Consider the following 15,916-nt stretch of genomic DNA (forward strand, 5'->3'; position numbering starts at 1 on the left):
GAGTATTTATGTCTCTAAAAATACTGTTCCTTAAAATGTTTTAATTTTTTTCCCGTGCCCAAATAATTCAGTTTAGATATCAGTTTGTTTTATGACAAACAACACCAAGAAGAGCATCTTTTTTCTTTGCTTTTTACTTATTTGATTTAAATAATTATGGACTCCATGAATATTACTTAAGTACAAAATATGTACCAGGCACTGAGCCTATGATTTTGTTGCTTCATTGGGATACAGCCTAGTAGAAAAGAGGAGTAAATGAGAAGTCTATTATTAAGGGTAGACCTTTGGGTAATTTGTTATTTTGCCTTAGGACCAGAAAGAATTTATGTCCTCTTGAGTCACATTTAACTGATGCTCTAGGGCCTGGAATATGAATCTTTATCTGTTTCTTGTCTAATTTGAATTATAATAGTATCACCCAGTGTAAATAAACCTCACAACACCCCATCTCCATTAATTCCATTTCATTTATGGTCTTCTTGTCATATGTTTGCATATATAATACTATTTACCAATTTTGCTTCATAGCGTCAGATGTATTTCACAAGTGGAGTTTTAATTTGCATTTCCCTAATGGCCAAGGGTGTTGAGCATTTCTTCGTGTGTATATTGACCATCTGTACTTCTGCTTCCGTGAAGTGTCTATTCATTATGCTTGCCCATTTTTTGATTGGGTCTTTTATTTTGGGGGGGTTCATTTTTTGTATTTCTTTATATATTGTAGATATCAGTTCTCTGCCTGAGGAATAGCTGGCAAAAACTTTTTCCCATTCTGTAGGTTGTTTCTTTTTCTATGCAGATGCTTTTAAATTTGATATGATCCCATTTGTTGATTCTTGGTACTATATTCTGTTTAACAGGTGTTCTTCTCAGAAAGTGCTTGCCTACACTTAACACTTTAAGAGTTTTACCTATTTTATCTTCCAGCAGGTTGTTTTAATATTTAGAGCTTTGATCCATTTTGACATTAGTTTACTACATGGTGAGAGATGGGTCTAGCTTCAACCTTCTGCATGTGAATAGCTAGTTTTCTCAGCACCATTTATTGAAGAGGCTATGAGAGTCAAATACTCTTAAACAATAGAAGCAGATAAGCATAGCTATTAAAATATAAAGTGTAGCTGTCGTTTTATCAGTTCATCTTTATCAGCTAAGTGTTTTTACCATGGTTAACTCTAGTGGGAGGGAAACTGCAGTTTACAGAAGTGCCTTTATTTATTAACAGGCCTTTCTGCATTCTGTTTCACCAGAATCTAATTTTCTGTTCTTTTAATTTGCCCAGTTTTCAAGTTTAAATATTTACAGAACATACTTAATTACTCTTGGTATTTGACTTCGGTTTGCATTGAATGAGATTGCATGTGCTTCAAAGTAGGAAGAATTTGTCACCTAAAATTTAAATCTTCCACAAAATAAACATTGTTCGCCATTCCAGTTGTTCATATCTCCATTAATTCTTCTTAGTAGTTTCCTATAGTTTGCTGTGTAAAAGTCTTGCCTAACTTCATTACAATTGTATCAAATAGTTCCATAATTTCTGAAATTGTTGTAAATAATATTTTCATTAATTTGATCTTCTATTATTGGTAGTTGTTACAGCTTGTGTTTAGATGTCCCCTCAAAGCCTCATGCAGTCACAGATGGGGCTTTTTCTGGAATTGATTCATGGTGCAATGCTGGGCTCAAGGGCACTAGGATTAAGGGGGTAAATGCTACCCACCCTAAGTAGCCTGCATAAGAAAAAAGGGGCAGAAAGACTCTGTTGAGGGCCCCTTCCCCTTCCCTTGTTGCTTTGCTACCTTCTGGCCGCCATGAATTGTTTGACCCCCTGCCCTGTGCCATTCTGCCTTGGAGCCAGCCGAGTATGGATTGAAACCTCTACAAACTGTGACCTAAATAAACCCTTTCCCCTTTAACTTTGGGGGTTGAGTATTTTGTCTCAGCAAGGAGAGAAAAGTAACTAAGACAATAGTATTTGGAATTACAGTTACAGTTTATTTTTAGTAACCATGTATCCAGTAATGTAATCCTAATTCTAATGTATAGTATATAGATCCATGATGCTTTGGAAATAAACACATGCAGTGGGTGAATAATAACAGTTTTAATTTATTCCTTTTTAATCATTAGATCTTCTTTTTCTTTCTCTCATATTATTGTCTTACATATATGTTGAATAGAACTGGTGATGTAGGAATCCTTTTCTCATTCCTGATCACTAGGAGATATTTGAGGATTTCAGTACTGAATATGATACGAACCGCAGTTTAATGATTTTTCCCTAATCTTAATCGTATAATGCTATATCATTTTTCATATATTATATTTTATTTGTATTTATTTATTTATTTTGGTATGGGGAATCGAACTCAGAACCTTGTGCTTGCGGAACCACTGAGCTAAATCCCCGGCCCTCATATATTGTAGTCATAACATATATTTGTTTGTTTTCCTGAAGTTGTTTGAGTTCAAAATGTTAATCTATGTAAATTCATTCTGGGATATAACCCAATTTGTTCATGGTATATCAGATTTCATATAACTTGGACTCAGCTAAACACACTATTTTTTTTCATTTTATCATGCTTACATACTCTCTGATTTTCCTCTTTATGTGATACCCATGTCAGTTTGGTGTAACATTTATACAAAACACTGGAAACATTTGTAGGAGTTTCATAGAGTTTCTAATCTAAACAATGTCTTTGTGTGAGACTGATGTCACTTATTTCTTAATTGTGGGGAAAATTCACCTATTTAATCCCTAGAGCAATGGGACTCATAGGGAAGTTTTCTTTATAGGGGCCATTTGTTTAATAAACGTAAACCTATGCAGATTTCTTCAGTTTTATTTTTAACATTGAGTTTACTTTTGGTTTTATATTTCATGTTTTCAAATGTATTAGCAATCACTTGTCTTTTGTTTCTGTTTCCAGATTGAATAATGACATTTTTCATATTAATACATAATATGGGTTTTTTCTATTCATGATGAATGAATCATTTAAGCTTAATGAAATGTCCTTCTTTACTTCATTAGCTCTTTTTTCTGGGAATCTACTTTGGTATTACTGTACCCATTCCAGTTTTTTTGATGCTTAATTTTGCATGGTATATTCTGTATTATTGCTTTCATCTTTTCTATGGCTTTAAATTTATATTGCCCTTCACATGAATAGCATATATTTACTTGCTGTTTTTAAATCTGAAAATCTCTGCATTTTAATTTGAATTTTCAGTTGGGCATGGTGGTACACACCTGTAACCGCAGCACTTTGGGAGGCTGAGGCAGGTGGATTGCCCTGAGTTCAAATCCAGTGCAGAAGGAAACCATCTTTTAAATATAGGTAAGGAATTTTTATTTCTCAGATTACAGTTGCTATACATTTGTTCACTTAACTGATACTCTTTATATTTCCCATAAATGTCTTATACCGTATATAGTTCAGTAATAAAATACTTTAAAATTCTAATATATGTATTGTCAATTTAAATATTCTTTTTATGAAAATAAAAATGCAATTTATTTTATTGATAACGGCTAAAAACAGAGGAAAAACAAAAGAAAAGGCCCCATGTGGAAAATATGTAATTTTTTTCAAAATATAGAAATATCTACAACTTATATACAAAATAGTTTCCCTCCGTTTTCCATGCCCCTTCCTGGGGCGTCAGCGTCCACTGTGGTCCGGGAGCCCGTCCCCCGCGGGCACGAGGAGGTACTCTGATCACAGCATGCGCGCCACTTCTCTGCCCCAGACCTGGCTTCCAAGCTCAGTCACACGCTCGCCACAGAGCAGCTCATCTGCTATGACAGGAGAGGACACGGGGCCCAGAGAGGCCGGCTCACATGCCCAGGGCCACACGGCTAGGAAGTGACAGGGGTGGCTTTGCACCAGGCAAGTTGGCTCTGGCTTTTGGAGCACTGAGTGCCTCTGTGTGTTAGTAGACACCGCAGTGGCAGGTGGCACCCAAGAACAGCCCTGATCCCACTCCTCCCCGTGTCCACTCTTGGCCCTGTGTCCCCGCAGTGGCTTCCCTGAGCAGGGGGAGCCTGATCCGCTCCCTGCGACTGGGTTCGGCCCTGTGCTGTGCTTTGGCCATGGAAGGTTGGCAGGTGTGAAATGACCACAGCCAAGACAAGAGCTCTCTGACCGGGCTCGCGCTCTGGTGCCCTCCAGGGACATGGCCAGGCCAGACTGGCGCTCCTAGGAGGCAGGTGAGGGGCATGTGGGCCAGAGCCCTGCCTGGATCAGCCACTGATCTGCAAACTCAAGAGGTGAGTAAACACTTGGCACTGCATAGTGCTGAGATTTTGGGGGGTTTTGTTAGGCAGCTTTCTTGGCTTAATGACTAACAGATACATCCTGTGCCTTTGACTTTTCTGACTACACACAGATTGACCTTAACCAGCCTGGCAAGTTACAGACAGATAATCAATACTAAAGTTTACTCAAATATTTATTTTTTTTATTTTATGAAAGAATAAAACAGAATTTTACAACAAGAGAGTAATAATAGTTCATATATGTCATGTGTATTATCTTCAAAGTAGTTACTCAGAATATAAGATAGACCAAAAAGATTTTTACAAAGAAACAGGTAATAACACAAAACTTTCTTTTCAATGAAGATAAATACTCGTAAACACTATAGTGTTTCTTATGTGAGAGAAACTATGTGATGTTTAAGCTTGTGTGTCTGACTTATTTCACTTAAGAGTATGTTCTCAAGTTGCATCCATTTATCTATAAATGCATCTGGTTTATCTCTATGCCAGTGTAGTACTCCATTGTTTATAAACAGCACATTTGCTTTTTCCATTCACCAACTGATGGACATATATACTGTTTCCAACATCTAGATATTATATACTGTTCTGCTATAAACATGGATATGCACATATCCCTGTAACATGATGACTTTAACTCTTTTTGGGAAGATTCCTAGGAGGGGGGGAATAACTGGATCAAACGGAATTTCTATTTTTAATTTGTTGAGGAATCTCCACACTTATTTCCATAGTGGTTGAACTAGTTTTCATTCCTACTAACAATGTAGAAGGGTTTCTTTTTCCCCACATCCTCAACAGCATTTGTTATTAGATTTTTTGATGATAGCCATTCTTTCTTGGGTAAGATAGTATTTTTGTATTTCAAATTTGCATTTCTGTGATAGCCAGTGATTTTGTGTATATCTCCATGTATTTATTGGCCATTTGTCCCTCTTCTGAGAAGTGTCTATTCATTTCAGTTGTCCAGTTTTTGATTGGGGTCTTTTATTTTGGAGAGTCTAATTTTTTGAGTTTTCTATATAGTTTTGATGTTAGTCCTCTATCTGAGGAATAGCTGGCAAAAATTTTTTCCCATTCTGTCGCTTGTCTGTTCACTCTGTTGGTTGTTTCCTTTGATGTGCAGAAGCTTTTTAATTTGATGTGATCCCATGTGTTGATTCTTAGTGTTATTTCTTGGGCCATTGGAGTTCTATTCAGAAAGTCCTTGCCTACACCTATGTCCTCAAGAGTTGTAGCTATTTTATCTTCCAGCAAATTGTGTTTCTATTTTTTTTTGGTATCGGAGATTGAACTCGGGTCCTTGGGCTTGAGCAGCAGGCAATGAAACCACTGAGCTAAATCTCCGGCCCCTCGTGTTTCTATTTTAACATTTAGATCTTTGATCCATTTTGATTTTAGTTTAGTACATAGTGAGATATGTTGGTCTAGACTTACTCTTCTGCATATGGACATCCAATTTTTCCAGCACCATTTATTAAGAAGGCTATCTTTCCTCCAGTGTATGTTTTTGGCCCCTTTGTCAAAGATTGAATAGTAGAATGTGTCTGGGATTGTTTCTGCTTCTTCGATTCTGCCCCATTGATACACAGGCCTGTTTTTGTTCTAGTACCATGCTGTTTTAATCACCATAGTTTCATAGTATAACTTCAAGTCTGGGATTGTGATGCCAACAGCTTTGCTTTTATTACCCAGGATTGCTTTTGCTATTCTGGGTTCCCTCTGATTCCATGTATGATTTAGGATTGTTTTCTCTAGATCTGTGAAAAATGATGTTGGTATTTTGATTGGGATTAAATTAAACCTGTATATCAGTTTTGGAAATATAGTCATTTTCCATGTTTTGGTTCTGCCTACCCAGAAACAAGAGTATCTTTCCATTTTCTGATGTCTTCCCCTATTTCCTTTTTCAGAGTCATGTAATTTTCATTGTAAAGGTCTTTGGTTCCTTGGTTAGGTTAGGACCTAAGTAAATTTTGTGATGCTATTGCAAATGGTATTGTTTTGCTATTTTCTTTTTTTAGTGAGTTCATTATTAGTGTATAGGAATGTTACTCATTTTTGTGTGTTTATTTTGTATCCTGCTACACTGCTGAATTTAGTTATTAATTCTAGGAGTTTTAGGGTGGAGTTTTTTGGATCTTGTAAATAAAGGATCATGTTGTCTGCAAATAATGATATTTTGACTTTTTCCTCTCATATATATCCCTTTAACATTTTTATTTATTTATTTGCCTATTAAGTTTATTGGTACATTTTAGGTATACATTATGATCACGTTCATCACTGGGAATTTGTACCTGTACATGATATATCTTGGTTCTAGTTTTTTCCCCATTCCCCTTCCTTCTCTTCCACCCCTCCACCCCTCCCTATTTACAAAAGCTTTGTTTCCACTTTTTCCTTCTTTTCTCATATTTTTTCCTTCCCTTTTATTTCTCTTGCCTGATTGCTCTGGCTAATGTTTCAAGGACTATGTTTACCAGGAGTGGTGATAGTGGACTTTCTTGTCTTGTTCCTGATTTAGAGGGAAGGCTTTCAGTTTTCCCCCACTTAATACAACGTTGGCAGTAGGTTGGTCAGAAATGGCTTTTATCATGTTAAGATAAAGACCTTCTATATCTATTTTCTTAGGGCTTTTTTTTTTTATCATGAATAGATGTTGGCTTTTGTCAAAGGCTTTTTCTGCATCTATTGAGATAATCTTTTGATTTTTACCTTTGCTTTTGTTTATGCGATGAATTACATTTATTGATTTGTGTATGTTGAACTATCCTTGCATCCCTGGTTATGATGTACGATTTTTTGATCATATTTTGCATTCTATTTGCCAGTATCTTGTTAAGGATTTTTTGCATATATATTCATTAGAGAAATTGGCCTAGAATTCTCTTTTTTTGGTTGGATTCTTGTCTGGTTTTCAGATCAGGATAATGTTAGCTTCCAAGAATGATTTTGGAAGTAGTAATTCCCTCTTGATTTCATTAAAAAGTTTGGTGCTAGATCTTCCAAGAGTTTCTTGTAGAATTTGGCTATGAATCCACCAAGTCCTGGGCTTTTCTTGGTAGTTTTTAAAAATTATTATTACTGCTTCAATTCATTGCCTGTTATTGGATTGTTCAGAATTTTTAAGTCTTCTTGGTTCAGTTTTGACAATTCATACATATCTAGGAATCTCTCTATTTCTTCTGAATTCTCCAACTATTTGGCATATATTCTTGTAAAGTAGTTGCTGATAATTTTCTGGATTTTGGCAATGTGTCTTGTGATTTCACCTTTTTCATTTCTAATTGCATTAATTTGTGTTTTGTCTTTCCTTTTTCCGGTAAGGTTGGCTAAGGGCTTGTCTATTTTATTTATTCTTTCAAAGAACCAGCCCTTTGATTCATAGATTCTTTGTATTGTTTTTTTAGTATCTATTTCATTAATTTTTTCTCTGATCTTTATAATTTTCTCCCTTGTACAAGCTCTGGATTTGGATTGCTCTTGTTTTTCTAAGACCTTGAGATGCATCATTAAGTCATTTATTTGGGCTCTTTCTGTTTTTCTGATGTGGGCACTCACTGTTATAAACTTCCCTTGTAAGACTGCTTTCATTGTGTCCCAAAAGTTCTAGTATGTTGTACTAGTATTATTGTTTAATTCTAGGAACTGTCTTAATTCTTCTTTAATTTTCTCTGTGACTCATTGATTATTCAAGAGTGTATTGTTTAATTTCCATATGTTTTCATAGTTTCTGTGGTTTCTTTTGCTATTGATTTCTCATTTTTTTACACTGGGATCTGATAATATACATAGTAAAATTTTGATTCTTTTGCATTTATTTAGGCATGCTTTATTAGCTATTATGTGATCTATTTTGGAGAAAATACCATGAGCTGCTGAAAAGAATGTATATTCTGTTGTTGTTGGGTGGAACACTGTATATATCTATTTAGACCATTTGTTTGAAGGTTTGGTTCAATCCTGATGTTCCTTTGTTGATTCTTTGTTTAGTTGATCTGTTTATTTGCGAAAGTGGGATATTGGGATACTCCACTATAATTGTATTGATGTTTATCTGATCTTTTATGTCCATTAGATTTTATTTTATGCAGTTGGGTGCACTGTGGTTTGGTGCCTACATGTTTATAATTGTTATTGTTTCCTGTTGAATAGTTCTGTTAGCCAATAGGTAATGTCCTTCTTTGCCTCTTTTGATCAGCTTTAGTTTGAAATCCACCTGAAAATAGTATAGCTACTCTTGCTTGTTTTCAGGTTCCAATTGCATGGAATATTGTTTTACATCATTTGATTTTTAGTCTATTAATTTCTTTTTGTGTTAAAAATGTTTCTTGTATATAACATACTGTTAGATTTTTTTCTTGATCCATTCTGCTAATCTGTGTCTTTTGACTGGCGAGTTAAGTCTATTTACACTGATAATATAATTGATAGGTATTGATTTATTCCTGTCATTGTATTAATTTTCTGTTGTTATTTTGCTTTCTTTCCCTTCTATTTAATTGCTAGCCCTACTTGATGTATTCATTTTATTGGATCTTTTGGCATTGTTAACTTCATTATGTCCTTCTAGGATATCTTTGAGAATTTTTTAAAGTATTGGTTTGGTGGCCATGAGCTTTTTTAGGTTTTCTTCATCATGCAAATATCTTATTTCACCATCAGTTTGAAAGGTTTTTTTTTTTTTTTTGAGACAGGATCTCGCTATGCAATGCAGGCTGGCCTTGAACTAACTATGTAGCCCAGGCTGGCCTCAAACTCATGGCAATCCTCCTGCCCCAGCCTCCCAAGTGCTAGGACTACAGGTGTGCACCACCATGCCTGGCTTGAAAGATAGTTTTGTAGGATATAACAGTTTGAGTTGGAAGTTGTTTTCTTTTAAAGCTTGAAATACTTCATTCCATGCTTGTTTTGCCTTTAAGATGTTGTGATATCTGTTGTAATTTTGATAGGTTTTTCTTTATTTATAGTTGATTCATTGCTTTTGTCTAGCAGCCTTTTAAGATTCTGTTCTTGTGTTGTATTTATGGTATTTTAATTACATGGTGTAGGTTTTTTTTTTTGTATTAAATTCTTTCATTGGTACATTGTAGGTATACAACACAATTATACTTCTCCTTGGGAATTGTACCTTTATATAATGCATCTTGGTTCTTATTTTTTCCCCATTCCTAGCCCTCCCTTCATGCCCTCCACCCTTCCCTATTTACAAAGACTTTATTTCCATTTTTTCCATTTCTCATCATTTTTTCCTTTCCCTTCTTTCCTTTCCCCTGCCCCTCCCACTACCCCTACCCCTTTGAACCTTTTCTTCCTATTTTACATTATGGATTATTCATTCTAATCATTGGTACATTTTAGGTATACAATATAATGACATTCATCATTGGAAATTTGCACCTTTACATAGTCTCTCTTGGTTCTTATTTTTCACCCTTGCCCAGCCCTCCCTTCAACCCCTCCAGTCCTCCCTATTTACAAAGATTTTGTTCCTATGTTTCCATTTTCTCATATTAATCCCATTCCCTTCTATCCTTTCCCCTAGCCCTCCCACTTCCTTCCCCTTTGCCCCTTTTCTTCCTATTTCACATGACCTATTATACATTTAGTCCTTATTTACACTTTCAGTTTCTCACACCAGAGAAACTATTCGGTATTTACACATGTGTGTCCTATTTATTTCACTTAAGAGTATCACCTCAATGTGCATCCACTTAGCTATAAATGTCTCTAATTTCTCATTTTTTATGGCTGAGTAGTAGTCCATTTTATAAAAAAACCACATTTTCTTTATCCAGTCTCCAGTTGATGGGCATTTGGGCTGTTTCCAAGTTTTAGCTATTACAAACTGCCCTGCTATGAACATGGGTGCACATATATCACTGTGGTATGATTCTTTTAATTCTTTGGGGAAGATCCCCAGCAGTGGAATAGTGGAGTCAAATGGGACTTCCAGTCCTAGTTCTTTGAGGTATCTCCATACAGATTTCCACAGTGCTTGCACCAGTCTACACTCCCACCAGCAGTGGAGCAGGGTTCCTCTTTCCACACAGCCCTGCCAGCATTTGTTATTGGTTGATTTCATGATAGCAGCCATTCTTTCTGGAGTGAAGTGGAATCTCAGCATTGTTTTCATTTGCATCTTTCGTATGACCAGTGATGTTGAACATTTTTTCATGTATTTATTTGCTATTTCTACTTCTTTGTCTGAGAAATGTCTGTTCATTTCAGATGCCCATTTTTGGATTGGGTCTTTAAATTTGGGAGGTCTGATCTTTTTAAGTTCTTTATAGATTCGAGATAGTAGACCTTTGTCTGAGGAAGAGCAGGTGAAGCTTTTTTCCGACATTGTGGGTTGTCTCTTCACACTGCTGGTGGTTTCTCTTGCTGTGCAGAAGCTTTTTAATAAGAAGAGATCCCATTTGTTGATTGTTTGTGCTAGTTCATGGGCAACTGAGGTTTTGGTCATAAAATCTTTTCCTACACCAATGTCTTCAAGGGTTCTACCTAACCTCTGTTCCAACTGGTTCAGAGTTTCTATTTTAATATTTAGTTCTTTAATCCATTTTGATTTTATTTTAGTGCATGGTGAGAGATATAGGTCTAGTTTTAATCTTTGGCAAGCTGAAGCCCAATTTTTCCAGCACCATTTATTAAAGAGGCTATCTTTCCTCCAGTGAGGGTGTTTGGCTCCTTTATCAAAGATGAGATGGCTGAGTGTGTCTGGCGTTGTTTCTGCATCTTCTAATCTGTTCCACTGGTCCTCAAGTCTGTTTCTTTGCCAGTACCATGCTGTTTTTTATCACAGTAGCTTTGTAGTATAGTTGCAGGTTGGGGATTGTGATACCCCCTGCCATGTCTCTGTTACCTAGAATTGCTTTTGCTGTTCTGGGTCTCTTCTTGTTCCAAATGAATTTTTGGATTGTTTTCTCAAGGTCCGTGAAGTATGCTGCTGGGATCTCAATTGGAATTGCATTAAATCTATATAGCAGTTTGGGAAGTATGGCCATTTTCACTATATTAATCCTTCCTACCCAGGAGCAGGGGATGTCTGTCCATTTTCTGATATCATCTTCAAAGCTCTTTTCAGAGTGCCATAGTTTTCAGAGAAGAGGTCTTTGATTTCTTTCGTTAGGTTGATTCCTAGGTATTTCAGTTTTTTGGATGCTATTGTGAAAGGAATTATTTGCCCTATTTCTCTCTCAGTGAGTCTGTCATTGGTGTAGAGGAAAGCTATTGATTTTTGTGTGTTGACCTTGTAACCAGCTACTCCACTGAATTTGGTTATTAAGTCTAGAAGACTTTTGGTGGAGTTCTTAGGGTCTTCTATATAGAGTATCATGTCATCTGCAAATAATGACAATTTGACTTCTTCATTACCTATCTTTATTCCTTTTATTTCTTTCTCTTGTCTAATTGCCATGGCTAATGTTTCCAGAACTATATTGAACAAGAGTGGTGATAGTGGAGATCCTTGTCTTGTTCCTGATTTTAGTGTGAAGGATTTCAGTTTTTGACCACTTAGTATGATATTGGCTGTTGGTTTTTCATAGATGGCTTCTATCGGTTTGAGGTAGAGACCATCCATTCCAATTTTTGGTAGGGTTTTTATCATAAATGCATGTTGGATTTTGTCAAATGCTTTTTCTGCATCTATGGAGATAATCATATGGTTTTTGTCCTTGGCTCTATTGATATTACATTGATTGATTTTCATATATTGAACCATCCCTGCATCCCTGGGATGAATCCCACTTGATCAGGGTGTGTGATCTTCTTGATGATCTTCTGCATTCTGTTTGCCATTATCTTATTAAGGATTTTTGCATCTATGTGCATTAGTGAGATTGGCCTATAGTTCTCTTTTTCAGTTGGATCTTTTTCTGCTTTGGGGATCAAGGTGCTGCTTGCTTCCAGGAATGAATTTGGGAGTATTGCTTCCCTTTCAATTTCATTGAAGAGTTTAAACAGTAGTGGCAGCAGTTCCTCTCTAAATGTCTTGTAGAATTCAGCAGTGAAGCCATCAGGGCATGGGCTTTTCTTAGTTGAGAAATTTTTAACTACCTTTTCAATTTCATTGGTTGATATTGGGTTGTTCAGAATTTTTAGGTCTTCTTCGTTCAACTTTGGTAATTCATATGTATCTAGGAATCTGTCCATTTCTTCTGTGTTGTCCATCTTATTGGCATATAGGTTCTGGAAGTAGGTATTGATGATCCTCTGGATTTCTGCTGGGTCTGTTGTAATTTCACCCCTTTCATTCCTAATTGCATGGATTTGGGCCTTTTCTTTTCTTTTTCTGACAAGGTTGGCTAAAGGTTTGTCAATTTTGTTGATTCTTTCAAAGAACCAACTCTTGGCTTCATTGATTTTTTGTATCATTCTCTTAGTCTCCATTGCATTGATTTCTCCTCTGATCTTTATAATTTCCTCCCTTGTATGAGTTTTGGGGTTGTCCTGCTCTTCTTTTTCTAGAAGGTTGAGGTTCAGCATCAGGTTGTTTAATTGGGCTTGTTCTGTTTTCCTAATATGCATATTCACTGCTATGAATTTCCCTCGTAAGACAGCTTTCATTGTGTCCCATAGATTCTGATATGTTGTATTGTCATTGTCATTTTATTGAAGGAACTGTCTGATTTCTTCTTGAATTTCCTCTATGACCCATTGGTTATTCAGAAGTGTGTTGTTCAATGTCCATGTGGTGTTTATGGAATTTTTTGAGTTTCTTTTGCTATGGATCTCCAATTTCATGGCACTATGGTCTGATAATATACAGGGGATAACTTCAATTCCTTTGCACTTACTTAAACATGTTCTATGTGTGAGTATGTGGTGTATTTTGGAGAATGACCCATGTGCAGCTGAGAAGAATGTGTATTCTGATTTTGTGGGGTGGAAGACTCTGTAAACATCTGTTAAGTTCATTTGTTCAAGAGTTTGATTGAGTTCTTGTATTTCATTACTTATTTTTAGTCTAGTTGATCTATCTATTGGTGACAGTGGGGTGTTGAGGTCCCCCACTACAATTGTATTAGTGCATATATGACTTTTCATGTCTGTTAGTATTTGTTTTATATAGTTGGGTGCACTAGTGTTTGGTGCATAGATATTTATGATTGTCATCTCTTCCTCTTGAATTGTTCTCTTTACAAGGATGTAGTGTCCTTCTTCGTCTCTCTTAATCAGTGTTGGTTTGAAATCTACTTGATCTGCCAAGAGGATAGCTACTCCTGCTTTTTTTCTGGTTCCTGTCGCATGCAGTATTGTTTTCCACCCTTTAACTTTCAGTCTATGAGTTTCCTTTTGAATTAAGTGTGTTTCTTGTATGCAGCATATTGTTGGATTTTGCTTCTTGACCCATTCTGCCAGTTATTTCTTTTGATTGGTGAATTGAGACCATTAACATTGATGGTTATAACTGAAACGTATTGACTTGTCATTGCCATGACTTTTTCTTTTTGTTGGGTTCTCCCCCTTTACATTTAATTTCTTGTCATGCCAGATGGGTTCATTCTGCTTTGCTTCTTGGGGTTGTGATCCTCAATGTCTGTTCCTAGGATATTGTGTAAAATTCTTTGGAGTGCCAGTTTGGTATTCACGAAGTTCCTAAGGTGCTCTTTGTCATGAAAGTATTTTATTTCTCCATCCATTTTGAAAGATAGTTTTGCAGGGTACATCAATCTGGGTTGGAGGCTGTTTTCTTTTAGAGGTTGGAATGTGTCACTCCAAGCTCTTCTTGCCTTGATGGTTTGTGTTGAGAAGTCTGCTGTGATTCTGATGGGCTTTCCTTTGTATGTGATTTGTTTCTTTTCTCTGACTGCTTGGAGAACTTTGTTCTTCTGTTGTGTTTCTGGAATCTTAACAATTATATGCCTATGTGTAGATTTTTTTTGATCAAGGCTATTTGGAGTCCTATATGCCTGAGTTATCTGTATGTCAAGCTCTTTCCCCCTGCTTGGGAAGTTTTCTGCCATTATTTCTGTGAAGAGATTTTTTATGTCATCTGCACTCTCTCCTGTTTGTTCATTGAGCCCAATCAGTCTTATGTTATTCTTTTTTGCATCATCTAGCAGCTGCTGGATTGATTTCTCATGTTTCCTTATAATTTTGAAGCAATTTTTCTTTTCCTGGTCACTAATTGCAATCTTATGTTCTATATCTGAAATTCTGTCCTCACATTGGCTCATTCTGCTGTGTAGACTTTCAATGGAGTTTTTCATGTCCTGGAAATCTATTTGCATCTGTTTTATGGATTCTTTTTGTTTCTTATGTTGGGATTCCATCATGTTCCTCAGCTCCTCTCGAGATTTATTAATCATGTCTTGCACTAGGGGCACAATTTCTCCTGTTATCTGAGAAATTATTTCTGATTTCATTTTTTCCAGATCCCCTTTTGTTGCCAGTTCAGTGGGTCCAGGTGGTTGAGTATCAGAGTGTTCCCTCTCATTTCCCTTTGGGGTTGCTGTAGGTGACCTGGAAGTCTGGTTTTGAGACTTATTTATGTGTTTTCTCATTTTGACTGGGGCGGGGGACTGTTAGCGCCTGCACGGATTACCTCCTCTGAGCTGGGTGAGGTGGGACAGGGGCCGGGAGCAGCAGTAGGGATGGTGACCCAAAAGCCCTTTCCTGTGGGCTGGGAGCAGCCGGAGGGATGGTCGCCGAGAACATCCTTCCTCTGAACCAGGAGCAGTGGGATGGTGGCTCAGAAGCCCCTTCCTCTGGGCCGGGAGCGGTGGGAGGGATGGTGGCCTGGAAGCCCCTTCCTCTGGGCCAGGAGCAGCGGGACAGAAGGTGGCCCAAAAGCCCTTTCCTCTGGGCTGGGAGCAGCGGGAGGAATGGTGACCGGGAAGCCCCTTCTTCTGGACCAGGAGCAGTGGGACGATGGCTCAGAAGCCCCTACCTCTGGGCCGGGAAAAGTGGGACTCAGTACCTTGGTCTGGTGGTCTGGTGTCCTCTTCGTCTTTGTAGTGTGGAATTAGGTGGCTGCCTGTCTGCAGCGGGGTGATTCGGTGTCTTCCGCGTGACTCAGGACCTCGGTAGAGCGTGCACAGACCTGCCTTGTCTGCAGCTGGCTGATTCGGCGTGTTCTGTGTGACTCAGGACCTGGGTAAGGCATGGGCATACCTGCCTGTCTGCAGCGGGGTGATTCGGCGTGTTCTGTGCGACTCAAGACCTAGGTAGGCCATGGGCAGACCTGCCTGTCTGCAGCGGGGTGATTAGGCGTCTTCCACGCAACTCGGGACCTTGGTAGGGCGTGCACAGACCTCGGGGTTTTTTTTCTGGTCATGGCTATTTGTGGTTCTATATGCTTCTCTTATCTTTGTGTTAAATTTATTTTCCAGGTCTGAAAAGTTTTCTGCTATTACTTGTGTAAACAAATTTTTTATGCCCTTTGTTCTGTCTTCTGATTTTTCACTAATTCCAACTACTCTTGTATTAGTCCTCTTTGAGTAATCTAGGAGCTGTTAGACCCATATTTCATGTTCCCTTATTTTTAAGGTATCTCTCATTAATTGATCATTGACCACAATCCTGTCCTCTAGATCTGACACTTTGTCTTCACATTGGTCACTTGTGCTACCCATACTTTCAATTGTGTATTTAATTTCCTGGATTTCT

General features: G+C 37.4%; 1 long non-coding RNA gene across 1 annotated transcript in view; it reads left to right on the plus strand.

Moving 5' to 3' along the window:
- Positions 1-3,242: 3,242 nt before the first annotated feature.
- LOC147828203 (uncharacterized) overlaps positions 3,243-15,916 on the plus strand; it is a 39,238-nt gene continuing 26,564 nt past the window's right edge. The window contains exon 1 of the long non-coding RNA XR_015451179.1: positions 3,243-3,350. This is a non-coding gene — a long non-coding RNA (uncharacterized LOC147828203). The remainder of the gene's footprint in view (positions 3,351-15,916) is intronic.

This window comes from Heterocephalus glaber, unplaced genomic scaffold (genome assembly GCF_053883595.1).
Source record: "Heterocephalus glaber isolate CG9 unplaced genomic scaffold, H.glaber_assembly_v1.0 deba00001234, whole genome shotgun sequence".
Taxonomy (NCBI): domain Eukaryota; kingdom Metazoa; phylum Chordata; class Mammalia; order Rodentia; family Bathyergidae; genus Heterocephalus; species Heterocephalus glaber.